The sequence below is a fragment of the Astyanax mexicanus genome, chromosome 20 (assembly GCF_023375975.1).
Source record: "Astyanax mexicanus isolate ESR-SI-001 chromosome 20, AstMex3_surface, whole genome shotgun sequence".
In the NCBI taxonomy this organism is placed as follows: Eukaryota; Metazoa; Chordata; class Actinopteri; order Characiformes; family Acestrorhamphidae; genus Astyanax; species Astyanax mexicanus.
The window spans coordinates 8,268,373-8,285,604 of NC_064427.1; the positions used below are offsets into that span (position 1 = coordinate 8,268,373).

The following is a 17,232-nucleotide window of genomic DNA, read 5'->3' on the forward strand; positions in this document are numbered from 1 at the left end:
TGAATAATGCCTCCGATTCTACCGCTGGCATTTTAGTGGCATTTTGATATGAGTGTGTGGAGGGTCCCGAGAGAGGAAGGAGGAGGAGGAGGAGGAGGAGGAGAAATCCAATAGTATAATAGAGATTTTAAAAAAAATAATAAAGACCCTCTTTCTCCTCCATTCCTTAATACAACCATCCTAAATGGGGGCCCACCTGAGATCAATGGCAACACCAGAATCTGACCATCAAGCTGAATATCTAAGGAAATCTGTATTGAAATGCATGGATTCCATTTTTTCATGTTTTTTTTTTTCTTTCCAATTTAGGCAAGATATGCCTATGTTAATTTTTTTTTTTTTTTATGCTAAGGCATATCCAGTTACCACTTCAAATTATGTAGTACACAGCATTCATTTACTAGTATGAATTACTCACTATTCACAATTTTATAGTCAAAGTTTTTTTTCAGGATTTACTATGAATTATTCAGTATCTACTATAGTTTTCAAAATCTACTGTCAATGACTGTGTATCCACTATGAATTATTAAGCAACTACACTAAAGTATTCAGTGTTGACTATTCATTATTCGATCTAACTTTCTCTAAATGTACGCAATAACTGCTATATCATATTCAGTATTCATTATGAAGTACTCAGTATTTACAATACAATGCTATGTTGTGAATGCTATGAATCATTCAGTAAGCGCTATGAATTCAGCAACTCCTGTACATGACCAGTACTTGATTAGCATCCACTATGCATTATTCACTATTTTCTATTAATTACTCCATCAATATTGTCTATTATTTAATGTATAATACATTTTGTTCAGAATCTACTATGAAATATCTAGTATGCATTATTCAGTATTAATCCGTAACTACTATGAATTATTACGTATTCACTATGAATTCAGGAACTACTATAAGTTATTCAGTATCCATTATGGATTACTCACTGTTTAACTATTATTTAGTATACAGTGTGAATTATTCCATAGTTATCATGAATTATTCATTATTTACTCTAAACCATATGGTATTACATCTATCAGTTAGTTAACCTGTCCTGTGCATTTTGTATATATAGTGCTTAAATAATCAAATGAATTTGAATAGAATTGTGATGAAATCTGAGAGCTAAATTTTATACAATCGAATCAAATATTTGCATTGCCCAAAATGAACCCCCCTGATATTCATCATAATATAATATCTAATATAGTATAGTTCATGTCTGTGAATTAAGCTGCCGTGTACATTGAGTCTGACCTGGCTGGTATTATTCCAGTGCTGCTGTGGCGGTGCAGTGTGTGTGCGTGTGTGTGGTGGGCTCTGCAGTGGGGGCTGCAGGAATGGATTTTTTTCCTGTGTTCTGTCAGTTACGTAACGGAGATGGAGCAGTGGCGTGTGACTCAGTGGCAGACGGAGTGAGCGTCTTCCCTTCCTGCCTTATTTATGAGGCTGCTGGTGCTCTCCTGCGCCCACAGCCCTTCCTCCAGCGCTCATTCACAAAAGGGGCCACTGCATCCAGAGAAACACTGCTCTGTGCTGAGTGTAGCTCCGCCCCCAACTGAGGGAAGCCCCGCCCAGCACTGAGAGAAGCTCCAATCAGCACTGAGAGAAGCTATGCTCTGTACTGAGAGAAGCCCCGCCCAGCACTGAGAGAAGCTATGCTCTGGAACGAGTGAGAGAATAGCTCCACCCTGCACTGAGAGAAGCTCCGCCCTGCACTGAGAGAAGCTCCAATCAGTACTGAGAGAAGCTATACTCTGTACTGAGAGAGAGAATAGCTCCGCCCTGCACTGAGCACTGAGAGAAGCTCCACCCCGCACTGAGAGAAGCTATGCTCTGTAATAAGCGAGAGAGAGAAGCTCCGCCCTGCACTGAGAGAAGCTCCGCCCTGCACTGAGCACTGAGAGAAGCTCCGCCCTGCACTGAGAGAAGCTATGCTCTGTAATAAGCGAGAGAGAGAAGCTCCACCCTGCACTGAGAGAAGCTCCGCCCTGCACTGAGCATTGAGAGAAGCTCCGCCCTGCATGTAGAGAAGCCCCGCCCCGCACTGAGAGACTGAAGCTCCACCCTGTCCCGAGTTAAGCTTTAAACATACACACTCCTTAATAACTTCAGCATGAATGGGCTGGGTTAAATCACTGCAGGCCAATATATATATATATATATATATTTATTATTATTTTTTTTTTTTTTGTGACATAACAAAAACACTGATTAAATAAAACACTCTCTAAAATATACTTTACTAAAACATTTATGTTTTTTTTATATTTTAAATCTCTAGATAGCATGTAACAGTAGCTGCACTATTGTTACAGGCTTGCAGAAGTTGTATTTCAAATACAAGAAAAAAAAAACATGTTTTCTGGCTTTTTTATTCATTCAGGCACATCATCTACAACCTCCACCATCACCTCTCTCTCTCTCTCTCTCTCTCTCTTTCTCTTTCTCTCTCTTTCTTTATTCAGTGCATTTCAGTTCAGTGCAGCTTTGCTGGCAGGGCTGTATTGACAGCAGAGCTACCAAAGCACAGTGAAGTTTAACTGTTTACAGCTGAATTTATTCAACAGCTCTCTCTCTTTCACTCCCTCCCTCTCACTTTCTCTTTCCTCCATTCTTATACTCTCTCCTCTCCTTTTTCTATCCTTTTTACACTCTCTCCTGGTGGACTCAAAAATAGATTTTTCGATTCAAATCGATCTTTATTTTAATGATCCATATAAGTAAACCTGAGCTCAAATAGCTATTGAGGCATTAGTCTCACTCAGCATCACTACTACAGTGTTAGCATTGCTACTGTAGCTATAACATGGCAAAACCAATCCCTCTCTTTCTCTCTCTCTCTCTTAATTTCTATCTATTTCTGTATCTCTCTCTTCTACCTTTCTCTCTGACTCTCTTTATATCTACCTTTCTCTCTGTCTGTCTCTATCTCTCCATCACAAAATCGTCTCAAAATCTGACCAGCACCACTACTGTAGTGTTAGCATTGCTACTGCAGTTTTAGCATCGCAAGATCAAAGCCTCCTTCTGACTATCTCTTTCTCTCTCTTAATTTCTATCTCTTTCTGTATTTCTCTCCTCTTCCTTCCTCTTCCTCTCTCTCTATCTACCTTTCTCTCTGTCTGTCTCTATCTCTCCATCACAAAAACATCTCAAAAGTCTGCCCAGCATCACTACTGCAGTGTTAGCATTGCTACTGCAGCTTTAATATCGCAAGACCAAGGCATCCTTCTAATTCTCCTCCTCTCCTCTTCCTTTCTCTTCCTCTCTATCTACCTTTCTCTCTGCCTCTCTCTATCTCTCCATCACAAAATCATATCAAAAGTCTGCCCAGCATCACTACAGCAGTGTTAGCATTGCTACTGCAGCTTTTAACATTGCAAGACCAAAGCCTCCTTCTGACTATCTCTTTCTATCTCTCTCTCTCACCTCTTCCTTGCTCTTCCTCTCTCTCTATGTACCTTTCTCTCTGTCTGTCTCTATCTGTCCATCACAAAATCATCTCAAAAGCAGCTTTAACATCGCAAGAGCAAGGTTTCCTTCTGACTCTCTCTCTCTCTCTCTCTCTCTCTCTCTCTATTTCTATCTCTTTCTGTATCTCTCTCTTCTTCCTTTCTCTCTCTGTATCTACCTTTCTCTCTGTCCCTCTCTATCTCTCCATCACAAAATCATCTCGAAAGTCTGCCCAGCATCACTACAGCAGTGTTAGCATTGCAACAGCATTAGCCTTGTTTAGCATAACTACTGTGATCACTAGATCACTCAGTGATGCGAATTAATTATGATAGGGTGAAACAACATTCTAAACCGATTGGATAATTGGCCAAATTATTCAGACCAATCACAGACATGGGGGTTGGAGGTCTCTGCCTTCTTTTGAATCCTACCGTACTTCATTCATATATGCATTAGGGAGGATCTGAACATAGCATTGATACATATATCTGATGTTTCTATTTTTCTATTTGTTCTGTTTTAGATGATGTATTTCTGCACAAATACAGGGCAGTTTGAAGAAAAATAAAGCTTGGAAGAAAGTAGTGGATGGCTCAATAGGTAGCTTGTTAGCTTGCTAGCATGCTAGCCAGCCACACTGATACCCCACCCACTCACGACAGTGCAAACATCCTCAATCACACCAACACAAGAGACAAGTGTGGGGCAACACAAGTGACTTGTCACTTGCCATCCTCTCTCTCTCTCTCTCTCTCTTTCTCCTTCTCTCTCTTGTTCACTATCTCTCTGTCTCTCTCTGCCCATCTCTTATCTCTTTCTTCTCCGCACACACAACCCCATCTCTCTTTTTTTGGCACCTTATCTCTCTTATTCCGGCTCTTCCTTTCTCTTTTTTTTTTCTTTCCACAGCCCCCATCCCCTTCTCTTCCGTCATCACTCCCTTTTTTCTTTCATATTTGCCTTCCCCCTGCCCTCTCTCTCTCTCTCTCTCTCTCTATTGCTCTCTCTATCTCGCTCTCTCTCTCTCTCTTCAGCATGGCTGGCAGCCTCTCCACTCTCTGATGCCACTGCAGATTGTTTCTTGTTGTGTGGTCGCCGCTGTGTGAAGTCAGGGCCATGTTCTTGACCACAGGCTGTGTGTGTGTGTGTATGTGTGTGTGTGTGTGTGTGTGAGAGATGCAGAAGAGCTTTGCTGTCACTGAGGAGCAGGAGGCCGTTTCTGAAAAGGACGACAGGTCCGAAACTGCTCAACACCATGACAGTCCAGAATCTGGAGCGGTCTGAAGAGCCCTGATGGACGACCATTAGACCAAGGCCTCCTTCTGTCTCTCTCTCTTTCTCTGTCTACCTCTGTCTCTCTCTATTTCTCTCCATCACAAAATCATCTCAAACGTCTCTTACAGTGAGAGGTTAAGCCCTGCCACTATAATAAGAAGATCGCTGGTTCTAATCCTGTTCATGTAGCTTGCCATCAGCTACCGGAGCCCTGAGAGAGCACAATTGGCCTTGCTCTCTCTCTCTCCGGGTGGGTACAGTAGATGGCGCTCTCTACACACATCACTCCTAGGATGATGTCGATCAGCACAAGGCATTTGTCTGCGAGCTGAACGATGTATCAGAACCGAGTCGCTGCGCTTTCCTCTAAGCGTTAGCGCTGTGATGCTACTCGGCTATGCAGCATCAGCAGCAGTTCGAAAAGAGGCGGAGTCTGACTTCACATGTATCAGAGGAGGCATGTGCTAAACTTCATCCTCCTGGTGTGTTGGGGGATCACTAGTGATAGGGGGAGTCCTAATGAGTGGGTTGGGTAACTGGCCTTGTAAAATGGGTAGAAAATGGAAAAAAAAAATCTCTTAAAGTAGAGTGTGTATGTCTCTTTTCTTCCTCTCGCTCCTTCTCTTCCTCTCTCTCCCTATCTCTTTCTACATCTATCTCTCTCTCTTCCTCTCCATCATTAAATCACCTCAAAAGCCTCTTAAAATGGAGATGTTCCGACTCTCTCTCCTCTCTCTTCTTCTTCTTTCCCTCTTTTCCCTCTCTCTTTCTCTCTCGCTCTTTCTCTCTATGTTTTTTCTAAAGAAAGTATTAAATAAATGGTGTTTTAAGCGACTCTCTCCCCTCTCTCTTCTTCTCCTCTCCCTCTTTCCTTCCTTCCTTCTCTTTCTCTCTCTCTCTCTCTCTTTATTTTTGTGCTTTTTCTAAAGTTAGTGTTAAATAAATGGTGGTCTGTCTCTTTATGCGACTCTCTCTTTCTCTCTCTCTCTTCTTTGTTTTTTTGTGTTTTTTCTAAAGTAAGTGTTAAATAAATGGTGTTTTAAGCGACTCTCTCTACTCTCTCTTTCCCTCCTCTATCCTTTTCTCCTCTCCTTCTCTCTCACTCTCTTTTATTCTTTGTTTTTGTGCTTTTTTCTAAAGTAAGTGTTAAATAAATGGTGTTTTAAACGACTCTCTTCCTCTCCTCTCTCTTTCTCTTCTCTTTCTCTCTCTCTCTCTCTCTCTCTCTCTCTCTCTGCTTTCCTCTCACAAGTCTCCTTTTCAGATTCAAATGGTTCTACTGGCACAGTCTGTAATTAAAGGGCCATTCTGGCCTAAAACCAGCACTTAAAGTGCTCATATCTAACGTTTTGCTTGTGTTTTATGGCTCTGAAAAACACTTATGCCATTGTTAAAGTTTACCTTTAAAGTTTTATTTTTACATCACCGTTCCCCAGTCTCTCTTTATCCCTTTTTTATAATCTCTTTCTTTTCTAAACAAGCCGTTTTTGTAACTGTGTTTTAAGTGTTAAAGATAAGCAAGCTACTTGCTGATTGGCTGCCTTATTTTGTGCCATGTTTAAAAAGCAGCCCAGCTTAAAAAAAAAAAAAAAAAACGTTCTTACAACAGTTCCTTTTTTACAGTATGAATGGGCGGAGCTACACTTCTGTTTGCTGAATGAGTAAATATGCAGTCAATGGGTAATCACACCAACAAAAAAAGGATTGGGGGGGAATATTAGGACCACCTATTTTCACTTTAGTTTATTTTTGTAGTTCTATAACATAATTACAGACTGTAGTCCTGTATCTGTCTCTCTGTACACTTCATTATCTTCCTTTCGCCCTGTTTCTCAATGTTCAGGACCCCACAGGACCAAAACAGAGATGGTGGTGGTGCTTTATTAGTGTGTGTCCTGCTGGTACGAGCGTATCAGACACGGCAGAGCAAAACAAAGAATAAAAAAGTACAAAGAATAAAACATAGCTTATGTCTGATCCATTAAATAATGCCTGGATCAGCCAGGCTCTCCAGTGAAAGTGTACTCTCACACTTTCATTATATCTCTTTCTTTTTCTATCTCAACTCAACTAAATGAAGCTTTACTGGCACGACGATAATAAATGCAGATTTAAAGGCTTTGGCAACACTGTACTGCCAAAGCGTTTTAATCTGTTTATCATACATTAGTCTGTTACCGTCAGCACACCCACACACCCACACATAAAGGTATTCATGTAATATACATCCACACTTAGTCCGGATAAGATTACAGTGGTATAAAAAAGTTAGGACACCCTTGATAACTGTCCTGATTTTCCTTTATAAATCATTGATTGTTCCAATTAGCATTTTCCTGGCATGACCTAACAGAGAGTGATTCAGCTCCGAATAACAGTTAGCATTTTGGCTAATCCAACACAACCCTGCTAAAAGGCCACCTGTTGCACCAGTTAGCATTGTGTTTCAAACCCAGCTGCCACTGGGTGTTAGCATTGTGCCTAATCCATTCCAAATTCAGCCAAATGTCCACATGCTGTGTCTGTTAGCATTGTGGCAAAACTTGGCTAAGCTAACTCACTATTCTAAGCTTCATAATTCAGGTTTAGTGTAATCTATAGGCACGATACACATATCATAACAAACAGCAATACCCTACCTAACTAGCTGCATTGCTCAGTGTCCTCAACCTCAACAGAGAGTAATCCAGCTTCCATAAAACAGTTAGCATTGTGGCTAATACAACACAACCATGCTAAAAGTCCAGCTGCAGTGTCCGTTAGCATTGTGTTTCAAACCCAGCTGCCACTGGGTGTCAGCATTGAGGCTAATTCACCCTAACCCTACCAAAAGGCCACATACTCTGTCTGTTAGCATTGTGGCAAAACTTGCCTGAGCCTGGCTGTTATCAATGTGGCTAAACTCCTATTCTAGGCCTCATAATTCAGGTTTACATTAGCATAGAGACATGAAACACGAATCATAACAAACCAAATTCGGTAAACTGTAAACGTAACTATTGATATCGGCACTGTTAATCAGAATTATTAAAGCTGGTAATGTCAATAATAATAACAGAGCATCACTGAGATAATGGTTTGGAATTTGTGACTCAGTGTCGCTCAGGTGACGGCATGTTGTGACATACTTGCTCTATGTCTTTATAATGGTACAAAGCCAATGGCACAGCGACCAAAGAAACCCACAAATTTGAGTATTTCCCTTGCTAAAAGTGACTATTAGCACCATTTTACCATAATTTAATGTATAGTTTCAATGTTTTATAGCTAAATTATTTAAAGCAAGCATAAAAAAGATCACTAGTAGTTTATCTCAATAGTTAGCTAGCTCGCTAACTTTCCAGTTCCACCTTAACTGGTGCAACAGATCACAGGGGCTGCAGCAGCACTTAAGGCGGAATGGAAATTGCAGCAAATCCACCCCAACCATGCCAAAAGGCCACATGCTATGTCTGTTAGCATTGTGATTAAACCTGGCTGTGCCTGGCTGTTATCATCACGACTAACCCAGTACTCTAGGCCTCATAATTCATTTTTCTAGTATTCTCTAGTATTGCCGGAATTATTAAAGCCGGAAACTTCAATAAAATACTTTATATTGATACTTTATAAATGGTGCAACAGATAACAGGGGCTGCAGCACTTAAGGTGGAATGGAAAAATAAAATAAAATATCAAAGCTTTATCTAAAAAAGACAGATCGTTGCCTCTCTAGTACTCTCTAGCCTGGCTGTTATCATCACAACTAACCCAGTACTCTAGGTCTCATAATTCAGGTTTAGAGTAATTAAGGGTAATAGTAAACTATTGATATTGGAACTAAAAAAGACGAGAGATCGGTGCATCTCTCTAGTGTTCTCTAGTCACAGGAATTATTGAAGCCGGTAATGTTAATTAAATTAAAATAAAAACAGGCAACAGGATGTCTAGCTATGCTGGCGGTGAGCATCACTGAGATAATGGTTTAGAATTTGTGACTCATGTCATTACATACTTGCTCTATGTCTTTATAATGGCACAAGCGACCAAACAAACCCACAAATTTGAGTATTTTCCTTGTTAAAAGTGACGATTAGCACTATTTTACCATAGTTTAATGTGTGGTTTCAATGTTTTATAGCTAAATTCTTTATAGCAAGCATAACAAAGATCGCTAGTAGTTTGTCTCAGAAGTTAGCTAGCTCGCTAAGTTTCCCATTCCACCTTAAATGGTGCAACAGATAACAGGGGCTGCAGCACTTAAGGCGGAACGGGAAAATAAAATATCAAAAAAATATCAAAGCTATATCTAAAAAAGACAGATCGTTGCCTCTCTAGTACGCTCTAGCCTGGCAGTTATCATCACAACTAACCCAGTACTCTAGGCCTCATAATTCAGTTTTAGAGTAATTAAGGGTAATAGTAAACTATTGATATTGGAACTAAAAAAGACGAGAGATCGGTGCATCTCTCTAGTGTTCTCTAGTCACAGGACTTATTAAAGCCGGTAATGTTAATAAAATAAAATAAAAACAGACAACAGGATGTCTCGCTAAAGATAACGGTTTAGAAAAGCCACAAATTCAAGTCTTTTCCTTGGTAAAATTGATGATTAGCACAATATATATCACTAAAGATCGCTAGTAGTTTGTCTCAGTAGTTGGCTAGCTAAATGGTGCAACAGATAACAGGTTCTGCAGCACTTAAGGTGGAATGGAAAAATAAAATAAAATATCAAAGCTATATATAAAAAAGACAGATCTTTGCCTCTCTAGTACTCTAGTCTCTAGTCGCAGGAATTATGAAAGCCGGTAATGTCAATAAAATAAAAACAGACAACAGGATGTCTCGCTATGCTGGCGGTGAGCATCACTGAGATAATGGTTTAGAATTTGTGACTCAGTGTCGCTCAGGTGACGGCATGTTGTGACATACTTGCTCCGTGTCTCTCCGTGTCTCTCGTTTTCCATCTCTCTCTCTCTCTGTCTCTCTCTGTCTCTCTCTGTCTCTCCTGTCTGTCACTCAGCGTCTTCTGGGTGGAAGCTCGTGTCCGACACGCTTCCATTAGTGGGGAGACTGTTCAATTACCTCAGCTCACCATGTTTAAACCCTGCCAATTACCCATACATCTCCCTCCTAAATTATGCATGTGCGGGGCTGGGCTAGCGCGTATGATGATTTCCTCCTTTTAACACCAAGCTGCTGCTGCTAAACTCTGAGGTGGGGGGGGGGGAGTCCGTGGTGGACCCTCGCGGACGGGGCCCCGGTACGGCGCGATACTCTCCTGTAGCACCTTCAGCTGCGTCTTCTGCTCGTTTAGTCAGATACGTATTCACAATGGCTGCAGACTGCGGGCGCTGGCAGCCGTGCTGGATGTCTTCGAATTGGCACACACACACACACACACACACACACACACACACACACACTTACACAAACACACTCTCTCTCTGTGTCTCTGCATGCTCCGAGCACATCTCCTCTCATCCCCTTGTCTCCTAGCAACCTCGGCTGTCTCCGTGGCCCAGGAGGCACCCCTGCATCTTCACTCGCTGTGACTTTATCTCCTTTTATTTTAACCCCCTCCCCGCGAACCCCCCACCCTCCCGGCACCCGAGCAGCTGACCCCCCCCCCGCCAGGAAGCGAACTTGTCTCTCTCACGACTGTTACATCTCCGTCTCTCTCTCTCTCTCTCTCTCTGTATCGCTTCTTCTTCTCTTCATGCTGTTACATGAAACCCCCGCTCCCCCCCGTAACCCCACCCCCCAACCCACATCCGGAGTCACGACCACAGGCCACATCATCCACTAGGTCGGTCACTTTTATATTAGTGATTATTATCAGAAATATTATATGATTATTTTAATGGATTTGCATTTGTAGTCTCAATATGTGCTCAACAATTACCCAGACTATTTCATGTTACTGTGCCTTTAAGACTGACGTACATCAATCAGTAAGATTTAGAGCTGTTCTGATTGGCTGCCTAATACTACGCCACTAGGCCTCAAACAAACAGCAGTTCAGGCTGACATCACAATGCACGTATACAGAACGCGAATTCCTGATGACATCACGAAGATGCAATGAATTTAAGCCAGCTCTTAATCAACGACATCATATTAAACAACAGATTTGAAGTGAGCTCTTATTGACATCACAAACAATGCATTTGAAGCTTGTTCTTAATGAATGAAATCATTATACATAATAGATTTTAAGCAAGTTCCTAATGACATCACAAAGAAACAATGGATTTAAAGCCAGTTCCTAACCAATGACATTATAATAAGCAATAGATTTAAAGCCAGTTAATAATGAAGTCACAAATAAACAATGAATTTGAAACCAGTTCCTAATCAATGACATCATAATAAACAATAGATTTATTAATGACATCACAAACGATCGATTTGAAGCAAGTTCTTAATGAATAAACTTATTAATGGCATAACAAATAAACCATGGATTTGAAGCCAGTTCCTTATCAATGACATCATAATAAACAATAGATTTTAAGCAAGTTCCTAATGACATCACAAAGAAACAATGGATTTAAAGCCAGTTCCTAACCAATGACATCATAATAAGCAATAGATTTAAAGCCAGTTAATAATGAAGTCACAAATAAACAATGAATTTGAAACCAGTTCCTAATCAATGACATCATAATAAACAATAGATTTGAAGCAAGTTATTAATGACATCACAAACGATTTGAAGCCAGTTCTTAATGAATAAAATCATAATAAATAATGAATTAAAACAAGCAATTAATAATAAACATAATAAACAATAGATTTGAAGCAGGTTCTTATTAACATCACAAAAAAACAACAGATTTGGAGGGTGCTCCTAATAACATCATAATAAACACTGGACCTGGAGCAGGATCTAAATGACATCAAAAATTCACAATTGTATTTGTAGGCTCTCTAAGTCTTTTACAATTAGTCAGTCTTACAATAGGTAAACTCTGTATTTAAAAGGTCATACAATAGTTAATGACTAATTGTTTGGCCTACACGATTTAGGCTTTAAAAGCCTAATATCTTCTTTAAAATGTGTGTGTTCATTTAACATGATTGCGTTTTTGGGTGTAACGTGAAATAAAGCCAATCAGTGTGCCAGTTATCATTCCTTTTGAGAGCCAGGTGAGCTCTGACTTTGGCGTGTTTGTATCTTAACAGTGTTTCACTTTTGCATGTCTCAGCAGAGGAAACTGGCCTGCGTGTTTACGCTGTGAAGGTACGCCAGCAGCTCATTTAAGGCAACAGCAATGTTATTTTATTCTTATTATACTTTATTGTTGAGGTAAAAGTTGTGTTTGCATGTATTTAATGAGAGGGGGGGGGGTGGGTTTGGTAGAGTACGCCGCCCTAAGGGTGGCTAAGATAGGATTGGGTGGCTGACTGTCGATTGTTGTCAGGGTTTTAATCAGTCAGTGGCGCACCTGTATTTCGCCATCGCCAAGATAGAAACCAATGCCAGATATGTACCTGAACACAACTCACCTCCAGCGTAATATATTCTTAAACTCTGATGCTATTTTAACAGCACGGGCGCAGGCCTGTTGACAGAGTGTAAGATAGCAATGAGGATTGCAACACGTTTTGCGCAGAGTGTACGGATAGGGCCCAATATTTTGTAATTGCAAAAATAATGTTCTTTTTAAACTAAACTTCAATAGTTCATGTTGCAATTGTTCGTGTAGGTGTAGGAGTGTCATCAACTTGGCAATCCATGTGAGCTTTTTTTGCACGCTTTCTCTCATTTATTTAGTGCATATTGTTTGTTTAAACATGTTAAAGATAAAAGCATGTTAAAAGCTTAAAACTTACTGGACGTGGGAATCAGCTGTAGGCCACTCTGTAGGTTATCTCTTTTTTTTTTTTTTTTGTACAATGGCATTGTTCCAGTTCCAGCCATTTATGTTTTTTACTTCTGTGCCGCGCCCCGAACCCTTTTTTTTTTAACTCGCTTCACTCGCAAGTCCACACAGAGCATCACTGAGAGGCAGGCATTATTACCAGTGAAATCAAGGAGAATTAATTGAATTATTTTCAAGTCATCAAGGACCCCCATAGGTAATTGCTTCTGAGTCAGTGACCAGAGCCGACAGTGAGGCGATGGAAGGCGGTGGGGTGCGGGGCGAGGTCCGGATGCACGCAGAAACAGAGCTCTAAACAAAGCCCGAAGCCTAGGCTGGAATGGACAAATGCACAAAGGCTTTCTAATCAAATTGGCACAGGCTTCATCACACCCAGCACGCAACTCCCCAGTTTAAGCAGCACGAGCCCGAGACAAAAATATATTGTTCTTATATTTCATACGGCAGCGGTCTGCCTTCGATCTCGGCCCTGGACTAAAAGACGAGACGACGGGCCTTCTTAGAGATCAGCACACATCTATAGGATCTATATCGAGTACGATGGCTTTGTTAGGTGGGATTGAATATTTGGGTACCACTTTAAAATAAGACTACCCTTATAAAGGGTTTATAAATGATTTATAATTATATTATTAAGTATTTGAGTAATTGATTAGGTTGTAAATGCCTCAAAACCATTGATAAGCAGTTACAACACATCAATTAAAAAGACAACAGTGATCCGTTGTTTGCTTAGCCATTTTATTCCTCTGAGTCATTTAATTTATAGTAAAGAGATAAACATACTTACAAATATATTAATATGACAAGTTTAATGCTAACTGATGGAAAACCCAAAGTATCATCAGTATCATGGTAATAACCATTGATAATCTTCTTTATAAACCATTCATAAACCCTTTATAAAGGTAGTCTTATTTTAAAAGTGGTACCAATATTTGTAATGCACTGCACATCTCCTGGATTAATGGGTAAAGATGAACTGCTATATGCAGAATATATACAGTCTGGTATATGTATATACAGTAAATGTACAGTAAATCAGTGTCACAACATCACAAATGGGTTAAACTGCCCCAGGCTGTTCTAATTGGATACAAATAGGTTAAGTTTTTTTTTTTTCTGGTTTGCACTGTAAACTCATATACTACATCTAAAAAAAAAAAAAATAGAATATAATTGAAAACGTTATTTTTTTTTAACTATTGAAGAGTTTATTTCTTTTATTGTTGATGATTGCTGTTTACAGCCAATGAAAAAACACAAAAACCAGTGTCTCAGAAAAATTAACATATTACATAAGACCAATTGGCACTTTTAGCAGTTTGTGGGCAGTGTGCCAAGTCCTGCTGGAAAATGAAATCTGCATCTCTATAAAAGTTGTGAGCAGAGGGAAGCATCACTGCCAGTGCTCACCATCAGTGTGTAGTCGTTCTCCCAAGTATGTCTTTCATCTTACAGTATGTAAACTCTGTATGTAAAATTTAATAACTATTTAATAACTAACTGTCTGGCCTCCATGATTTAGGCGGTAAGTCATAAAAAAAAATGATTTGAGTGATAAAACTAAATAAAACTAATAAAAGTGTGGATTTTAAATCCCTATTTAAGTTAAATGATATAAAAAGAAACTCATACAGCTTACAGCCAAAAAATGAATAAATAAATAAATAAATAAGTGTCTCAGAAGATTAGAATGTTATATAAGACCAATTGGTACTTTTGGCAGTGTGGGCAGTGTGCCAAATCCTGCTGGAAAATGAAATCTGCCTCTCCATAAAAGTTATAGTCATTCTCCCAAGTATGTCTAACATCTTACAGTATGTAAACTCTGTTTGTCAAAGGTCATATTTAATGACTAACTGTCTTGCCCTATATGATTTAAGCTGTAAGACATGAAAAAAGGTAAATTCGAGTTATGGTGTCCCCTCAACATTCATTTTGTGTTTGATTCTGAACGGCAGTATGTCTCTGAAGTATGTTTATTTCTTACAATATGTAAACTTTGTACGTAATAGGTGATATTTAATGACATTATGATATTAAACTGTCTTGACCTACATGATTTAAGCTGTGAGTCTTTAAAAATGTAGATTTGAGGGATGGTGTCCCTTTAACATTCATTTTGTGTTTGATTCTGAACTGCAGTAAAACTAACAAAACTGTTAAATGAATTAAGGTAACTATTTTATGTGAATATGATATAAGACCAATTGGTACTTTGGGCAGTGTAGGCAGTGTGCCGAGTCCTGCTGAAAAATGAAATCAGCATCTCCCAAGTATGTCTATATCTTACAGTATATAAACTCTGTATGTAATAGGTCATATTTAATGGCTAACGGTCTGGGGGTTGTTAAGAAACAGTAAATATTAATATTAAAGGTATTTTTCAGCTGATCAGACAAAATGACATTTAATCCAAAAACCTGATTATGATTAAGAGAATGAAGTGTCATGTGAGTGATCTTGTTTGGGCTGACTCAAGTGTCTGAAACTAGTGAGTTGTTTCTGGATATTTGACCTGAACTGTGTATGTGGGTGAGTGTGCAAAGGACAGTTAGGCTGACACCTCAAAACTGAATGTCCAGTATGTAGCATGTAATGCAGAAGTCAGCGCCTAAGCAGCAGAGATGAGGCCGGAGGACACATAGAAAACAGTAGTAATCAATAAATGATTTAACTTAATCAGTTAGAAACAGTTGCTGAGGAACCGCTTAACTGACCTTTGCACAGTATGTATGGGTGGGGTTTTGGGGATATATGGTCTTGCAAAAATATGAGGATCATTGAACTTCTTCTACTGAAACTCTGTCTGAGTGGAAGGGGTTCCCAGAGCTCTGTTGTAATAAATTGCTAATTTGCTGAAGATCTAAGTATCCTGTCTCTCTATTAACTCTACTTCGGGCTTCCATCAAAAGAATCAAGGGGAACGCACTGGAGCAGTTGAGGGTAGTGCTGATTTTCCCAACAGGGTTCATGATTTAGTCATAAAAAATAGGATTTTAAATCACTAATGTAGTTGAATGAAATGAAAAGAAACTCAAACTAGAAACTCAAACTAGAGAATTTTTATGCAATTGCAAACAAAAGAAAATAGTATTTCTTCATACTTCGAACCGCAGCGTTCCATAACCAAAGACCAAAGACAAGAGGCCTCATTAAAAGATCTACAGATCTCCTATAGAGGATCTATAGCATCGAGTATGCAGGCTTTGAAAAGCGGAATCAAAAGCCTGAGCTTCCTACTGTGTTTGTAATATAGTTTATCGTTTACAGACTGGCCAAATTAAAGTGCACTGAGTTTGTTTGGGATTAAAAAAAAAAAAAAAAAAAAAAAGACAGAACCGAACAGAACCGAACCAATGCAAATGAACATGCAAATGAAGCATTATCGCACGCGCAGCGGACGACTTTCATCGCTTTAGCGGCCTTTATTACATAAACACACGAACGATATCAAAGGGAAAGCCGAGAGCTCGGAGGACGAAGGGCCGCAGCGAATATTTCTCGCTTCATCAGCTGACCATCCACCGAGACTGTAGTGAGAGATTAAAGCTGATGTTGGGGCACAAAAGAGACGGGGTAGGGTGGGGGTGTTATTTTACTTACTTATTTATTTATTTTATTTTATTTTTTTTTTTTGGGCTTCACACTTCACAGTTCACAGTTCCACAGCTTCAACACAGCTTACGACACGAGCGATATAAGAGCCTGCCCAGAACAACAGATCATTCTGAATACATATCAGCGTGGTCTAGAATCAAAACGCTTTGACGCACTGATATATAACAGCATGGGCAAACTCTCGCGTTCCCCCCCTGCTTTGTTGTTGCTGGAGGGGAGGGGGGGGGGGGATGTGGCAAAACCATGTGAGAGTGTGAGCATGAACAGGCATGCTTATTTATTTATTTATTTATATATATATATTTTTTTCCCTGTTTCAATATTTATTTATTTATTTATTTCTCACCCCACTCCCCAGAGCGCTGCTTTGAAGTGGGGGCGAGATTAAGATGGTGGAGTTTGAATTAATTTTATACGCCGCGTTTGAGTTTGAGCCTCTGAGTCACACAGCTGATTTGAACCCAAACACTTTCAGGCCTAAGCTGCCCTGCACTGCCCTGCGCTGCCCTGCGCCGCCTGCGTGGGGCGCCGTAGCTTTTGCACGGCGGACCCTTTCATTCCAGCTGCCTCATACATGGAGCAATGAAAACTGATTTGATTTGATGATTTGAAAGCTCTTACATCATCAAAGTGCATATGCAGTGTACAGCAGTTTAGCTCCGCCCCGTAACCCCGCCCCTTAATGCTGAAGTTATAAAGTGTGTGTGCGTGTGTGTGTGTTTTACCACAGACTGCATTTTGAATGAGTCACAATACAATATAAACACTTATTATAATTATGTATATAGCAATGTAGTGTAGCCCCGCCCCTTTATGCTGAAGTTATAAGAGATGTTTCAGTCTAGACTTCCTCTACAGCAGTTTAGCTCCACCCCTTGCTATTTCAAGCAAGTCGCAGTGTGAAGCCATTTGCAAAGCAATATTACGCAACCAGACCACCAATCAGAACAGAGCTCAATTAAATACAGTATAGACACCTATTATGCTTATAGCAGTTTAG

General features: G+C 39.8%; 1 protein-coding gene across 1 annotated transcript in view; it reads right to left on the reverse strand.

Moving 5' to 3' along the window:
* The window catches only part of pcdh1a (protocadherin 1a), a 200,899-nt gene that overhangs the window by 111,554 nt on the left and 72,113 nt on the right, over window positions 1-17,232 (reverse strand). The window lies entirely within an intron of this gene.